The 6,207-nt window shown below is 37.9% G+C and overlaps 1 protein-coding gene across 2 annotated transcripts in view; it reads left to right on the top strand.

Annotated features, from left to right (window-relative positions):
- KCNH1 (potassium voltage-gated channel subfamily H member 1) overlaps nt 1–6,207 on the top strand; it is a 452,115-nt gene that overhangs the window by 251,279 nt on the left and 194,629 nt on the right. The gene's annotated exons all lie outside the window — the stretch shown is intronic.

The following is a 6,207-nucleotide window of genomic DNA, read 5'->3' on the forward strand; positions in this document are numbered from 1 at the left end:
TTGAGAGGAATGTGTATTCTGCTGTTCTTGGGCAAATTAGTCTCTACATGTCCATTTTATCTAGTTGACTAATGATGCCATTGAGTTCAATGGTATCCTTACTGATTCTCTGCCTCCTGGGTATGTCTATTTATTATAGAAAGGCATTGAAATCTCTAACAGTAATAGTTGATTCATCTTTTTCTCCTTGCAGTCCTATCAGTTTTTGCCTCATGTACTTTAAAACTCTGTTGTTAGATGCATACTCATTAAGGCTTATTATATCTTCTTGGAGCATTGATCCCTTTATTATGTAATTTGGCACCTTTCAAAAAGCAATATCTAAATGATTTCTTTTAGCTGGAGACTTATAAATTCAAATATGGCCAACATACATAAATAATTGAGTATAATATTGAATTCATATACCAGATTTATAATTCAGGAAGAGAATTAAGTTACTTTGTTATTTATGCATTTAATTAATTTCTTACATCTGTGTTTGACTTACACTGTTAATGACAGAAGGAAAGAGATCATTCATTTATTCATTATCACCTGTATATCATGTGGTATCATGCTGGAAATGCAATGATGAGCAAGATAGGCAAGGTCCCTGCCATCTGGAGCTAATGACGTAGTGTAGAAAACAAAAAATTAAATAATATTTATTCCCAGTGTTAGGGGAGCTCTGAGTACACAGACTATAGATATCTTTATACTTTCTTCAGAAGGTTGTACCATGATATGTACATAGGACATGTTCAGTTATTTGTAAAATAAATGGATTGAATAAATGGTATGGAATAGTGCAGTGAAAATGGGAGCAGATTTTGAGAGGAACTTTTGGATAGTGATGGGGGTTCCGTCATTGTCAGTAATGTTTCTCATGAAGCAGATAGGTCCTGATGCAAGTGTGGAAAATGGAGCATCATGTGACTTCAATGTGAAGGAAATGCATTCTTTGCCCTACCTGCTTTGATGACCTGCCCAGTTCCTGAGATTTCAGCATCATCCATCCTCCCTCAGGGCAGCTGAGACTCAGAGGCACTTCCCTTGATGTTTTATACACCTATGAGACTTTCTGTGAGACTGCAGTCAGTGTCCTGCTTCAGACTCCTGCAGCCCAGTCTTCCATGTTCCACTTACATCTCTGCTCTATTCCTCTCTCTTTCTCTTCTTGCTCATATGAATGACCACATCAACTACAGCTCTAATTAGTAAATTTCTAGAAAGTAATTTTCCACCTGCAAAAGCAAATGGCATTTTTTGCAAACAAAGTGTTTGTCCTGATTGGTGAACTATGGGATTCAGTCTTTGTGTGACTTTTTTTTTTTTTATTCAGAGGATTAAAGTCATGCTAAATTGACTTAGATCTCCCTCAAGAGAGAAGTACCTGTGAGCTCATTATCTGTGAGACTGAGCAGTAAAGTTAAATGCTTGGGTAGGCAGGGTGGAGAAAGCAATCTGGCATACTTACCCATTTTGAGTTAATTTTTACTGTAATCCTCTGGAGGCAGAACAAATTATGCCTGCATTTGACCATGCACTTAGAGGGGTATAATGGCACTTAGTGACGCCAAGGGTGCTAAGGGTTTCCATGAGAAAACTAGATGTCCTTCACTGCCCCATACAGAGCTGAGCACTTTGTGCTACTCATCGCTTTATGGCTCCTTGAAAGAACAGGGATTGCACTGGTTTCCTCTTCAGCTTCTTTATGTTCAATGCTGTCCCATTTTCAATGCCTCTCAAGAGAAGCTTATAAAAGCAAAGACCCCACAGAGAAAGGAGAACCTCAGGAGACCTCTGTAGATATAGGGAGAAGAGCATTTAAAAGATTTCAATTTTTCTCGTAGACCTAGTTAGCCCTGGATCTAGTGTAATTTCAGGGAATATGTCTTAACCTGTCTCATTATGGCAGAGTTAGGAACTGAATCCTAGGGAAATGGGAAGAAGAAATTTTCCTACTGTTAAACAACCAAATTCCAAAGAGTGGCTGTCAACTGAAATGGAGAAAGCAGAGAGACAAGTAGATTTAGGATGAGAGGATGGTAGATGAAGGATTCAGGTTTCGAATTGTAAAATTTGAGATGCCAAACAGAGATGTTTCTAGAGTTCTTTGATCTACCAATCTTTGTATATCACTGTGTCCACATCTACTGTTTTAATTAATATAGACATTTAATATATTTTAACTGGCGGGTCAGTTCTCTTTGCTGTTCTTTTAACAATTGTCTTAATTATTCATATATTATTGTCCTTATGCTGGAATTTTCAAGTAAGTTTAAGTGCTCTGAAAACTCTTGGATGTTTGCTTGCAACCTTCCCAAATTTTTAATACAGTTTGGGAAGAATTAACATTTTAATAATATTGGGTTTTATAATTAATGATTTATTTCTCCATTTATTCAGGAATTTTTAAACATTTCCTGTGATGTAGTCCTGATAATTTTCTCCATAATTGCTCTGCACATTTTTGTTTTATTCCTAGATATTTTACACTGTTTGCTGCTGTCATGAATGGTCTGTTTTTTCTTATTAGATATTCTAATTGCTTCTCAAAGTAATGCTATTTTTTTTGTTGTTGTTGTTGTTGATTTTTTGAGACGGAGTCTTGCTCTGTCGCCCAGGCTGGAATGCAGTGGCGTGATCTTGGCTCACTGCACCCTCCACCTCCTGGGTTCAAGCGATCCTCCTGCTCATCCTCCCGAGTAGCTGGGATTACCGGCACCTGCCACCATGCCCAGCTAGTTTTTTTGTATTTTTAGTAGAAATGGGGTTCCCCATGTTGGTCAGGCTGGTGTCGAACTCCTGACCTCAAGTGATCTGCTCTCCTTGGCCTCCCAAAGTGCTGGGATTACAGGTGTGAGCTACTGCACCCAGCCAAAATATTGCTATTGATTTTTGTGTGTGGATTTTATAACCAGCAAGTTTCCTAAACCCTCCTAATAGTTCTAATAACTTTTACTCATTATTCACTTCCATTTTCCATATAGACAAATATATAACCTACACTTAGAGTTTTAACTCATTTTCTAATCATTACAACTCTTCATTCCTACTGTATTTTTTGGACCTTCGGTAGAATATTCAACAGCAGTGGTCATATAGGTTTTCTTGTTTGTTCCTGACTTGAATGGGAAAGCTTTTGAAATTTTACCATTGAAGGTAATTTTGACTCCAGGTTTCTGATAGATATTCTTTCCAGATTAAAGCACTGCTTTTCTAATCCTGGCTTATTAAGAATAATTCATGAAAGTTTTATCAGATGCTCTGTATTTCTTGAGAAGAATCATATGTTTCATTTCAATTGTTAATGTGGTGAATTACATTGATAGGTCTCCAATTCTCTTCTTTTCTTTCTCCTTCCTTTCTTCCTTTTCCTCCTTCCTTCCCTTCAAGTATAGGAAACTGAATTAATCATACTCCTAAGTGTATGGAACACTATCAACTTTGGTTTGTTTCTTTGTTATTGTTCTTACCCCTTTAATCCACCATTTTGCCTTCAATCTGTGTATTTTGAGATATATGTATCCCTGAGAAATATACAGTGAGTTATATGTATTTGTAGGGGTATATGAGTTTAATTTACTTAAAAGATATTGTGCTATGAATATATTTCTTTTTTTTTCGTTAGACACTATGATCTTTGACATTATAGCTATGCTGATGTACATATATATGTATGTATGCTGCTATATATATGTATGTATGCTGCTATATGTATATGAATTTGTGTGTATATGTTGATGAAAAAATATACAAATCTATTGTATTGTTCCTGACATGGTTCTGCACAATATTCAGTGCTGTGCAAAATGACTACATTTTACTTACCTAATTCTCGGTGGTGGACTTAGGTTTCCACTGTTGCCTTGGTACCACAAACAGTGTTGTGATGAATATCCCTGTTCATGTTTCCATGAAACCTTTGAGAGAGTTATTCTGGAATATATACAGAAGAAAGTATGGCATGTTTGCCAGATTTTCTAATATTGGCCACTTCTTATATATCTAGGATAAATCCTGCTAGTCATAGTATCAGGATGCTTCCATCTATAAATAATAGAAATGTCTAACTTCAATTGTTTTAAACAGCAGGAAAATTTATTCTCTTACATTGTGAGATGCCCTAATGTACAGCTTCTTCAGCACTGTTTAATTCAGTGACTCAAAGATAGCATCAGATTTCTTCTGTCTTTCCTGTCCTTTACCTCCACATGGGCATTACCCTTTGCCAGACTTCCAGGGCTACATGCAGCTGCTACAGTGCCCAGCAGATGTAGAAGACTTTTTTTTTTCTTTGACTCCTTTTGAAAGTGAAGAAACTTTTCCAAGAAACTTCTATTCTCCAACCTCAGTAGACTTTCCTTTGTGCTTCATTGGCCAGAATTATGTCACATGCTCAGGGCTAAACTAATCCCCAGCCTTGAACTTAAACTATCAAAACTGAGTTAGATCAGTGAGTCAAACTTGGCTGCATATTGGAATCACTGAGAAGCTTTAAGAACTGAATTATAGACTCTCAATTCCACTTAACTGAATTATATTTACAATATTTTATCTATTTTTTCACTACTGTCTCATTGTCTATTGTAATTATTGGTCTGTTTGACTTTTTGAAATTCTTTTTTTTTTTTTTCTCCCCAGACGGAGTCTCGCTCTGTCTTCCAGGCTGGACTGCAGTGGCTGGATCTTAGCTCACTGCAAGCTCCGCTTCCTGGGTTTACACCATTCTCCTGCCTCAGCCTCCCGAGTAGCTGGGACTACAGGCGTCCGCCACCTCGCCCGGCTAGTTTTTTGTATTTTTTAGTAGAGACGGGTTTCACCGTGTTAGCCAGGATGGTCTCGATCTCCTGACCTCGTGATCCTCCCGTCTCGGCCTTCCAAAGTGCAGGGATTACAGGCTTGAGCCACCGCGCCCGGCCTGAAATTCTTTAAGTCTTTTATTTTCATAAATCTCTGTATGATTATTTACTGTCAACTGTATCTGGAGTGACTTGATTCACGTATTATTTTTGTATTTTCTGTTCTTTTTATGGCTTTGAATCAGGGGCATAAGGCGGGAACCCTAGGGTTGGGCCTGGTGGCTTATGCCTGTAATCCCAGAACTTTGGGAGGCTGAGTTAGGCGGATAGTTGAGGTCAGGAGTTCAAGACCAGCCTGGCAAACACAATGAGACCCTCTCCATCTCTATAAAAAGTAAAAAAAAAAAAAAAAAGCTGGGCACAGTGGCATGCACCTGTAGTCCCAGCTACACGATAGTCTGAGGAAGGAGAATCACTTGAGCCCAGGAGTTGAATGCTGCAGTGAGCTATAATTGCTCTACTGAACACCAGCCTGGACAACAGAGTGAGATGTCCCTAAAAAATAAATTTAAAAAAAATTTAAAAAAATAAAAAATTTTTAAAAGAGGGAAACTCCAACTATTCAAGCACATTTCAAATCTTTGTTCATGATATGCCTTCCAATATCTCATTTTTCAAAGTCATATGGTCAAGCTTGAAAGACAAGAAGCAGGGGATTCTGTTACATACAAGGCCATTGCAAGAGAATGGATAATATTGCTTAGGGGAAGCAAGAAGTAATAGCAGTAATTTAATCTGCCACCAGTAGAAAATGAAAAATGACAGTTCAGTGGTCATGGTAGCCAAAATTGAGAAAATGGACAATTCTGTCAAAAGCTACAGAAAGCCCAGTAGGACTTGAAAAGAATAGTAGGACTTTGAAAATAATATTTAATGTGGTTCAGAGATGATTGGTAACTTTTACAGAAAATTAAAGTATTGAGGATAAAAGCTTGATTAAAGGGAAGTAAGAATAAATTGGGTAGAAGAGTCATAGAAATGAAAAGCTATGTGTTACGGTTTGGATCTGTGTCCCCACCCAAATCCTACGTTTAATGATAATCCCCACTATTGGTGGTGGGACCTGGTGGGAGGTGATTGAATCATGGGGGCAGAGTTCTTATGAATGGTGTAGCATCATCTGGTCACTGCTGTTCTCATGATAGTGAGTGAGTGAGTTATCATGAGATCTGGTTGTTTATAAGTATGCAACACCTCCCCATTCTCTCTCTCGCTCCTACTCTGCCATGTAAGACATCTTGCACCCTGTTTGTCTTCTGCCATGATTGTAAGTTTCCTGAGGACTCCCTAGAAGCTGAGCAGATGTCAGCATCATGCTTTCTGTACAGCCTACAGAACCATGAGACAATTAAACCTCTTT

This window comes from Chlorocebus sabaeus, chromosome 25 (genome assembly GCF_047675955.1).
Source record: "Chlorocebus sabaeus isolate Y175 chromosome 25, mChlSab1.0.hap1, whole genome shotgun sequence".
Lineage (NCBI taxonomy): Eukaryota > Metazoa > Chordata > Mammalia > Primates > Cercopithecidae > Chlorocebus > Chlorocebus sabaeus.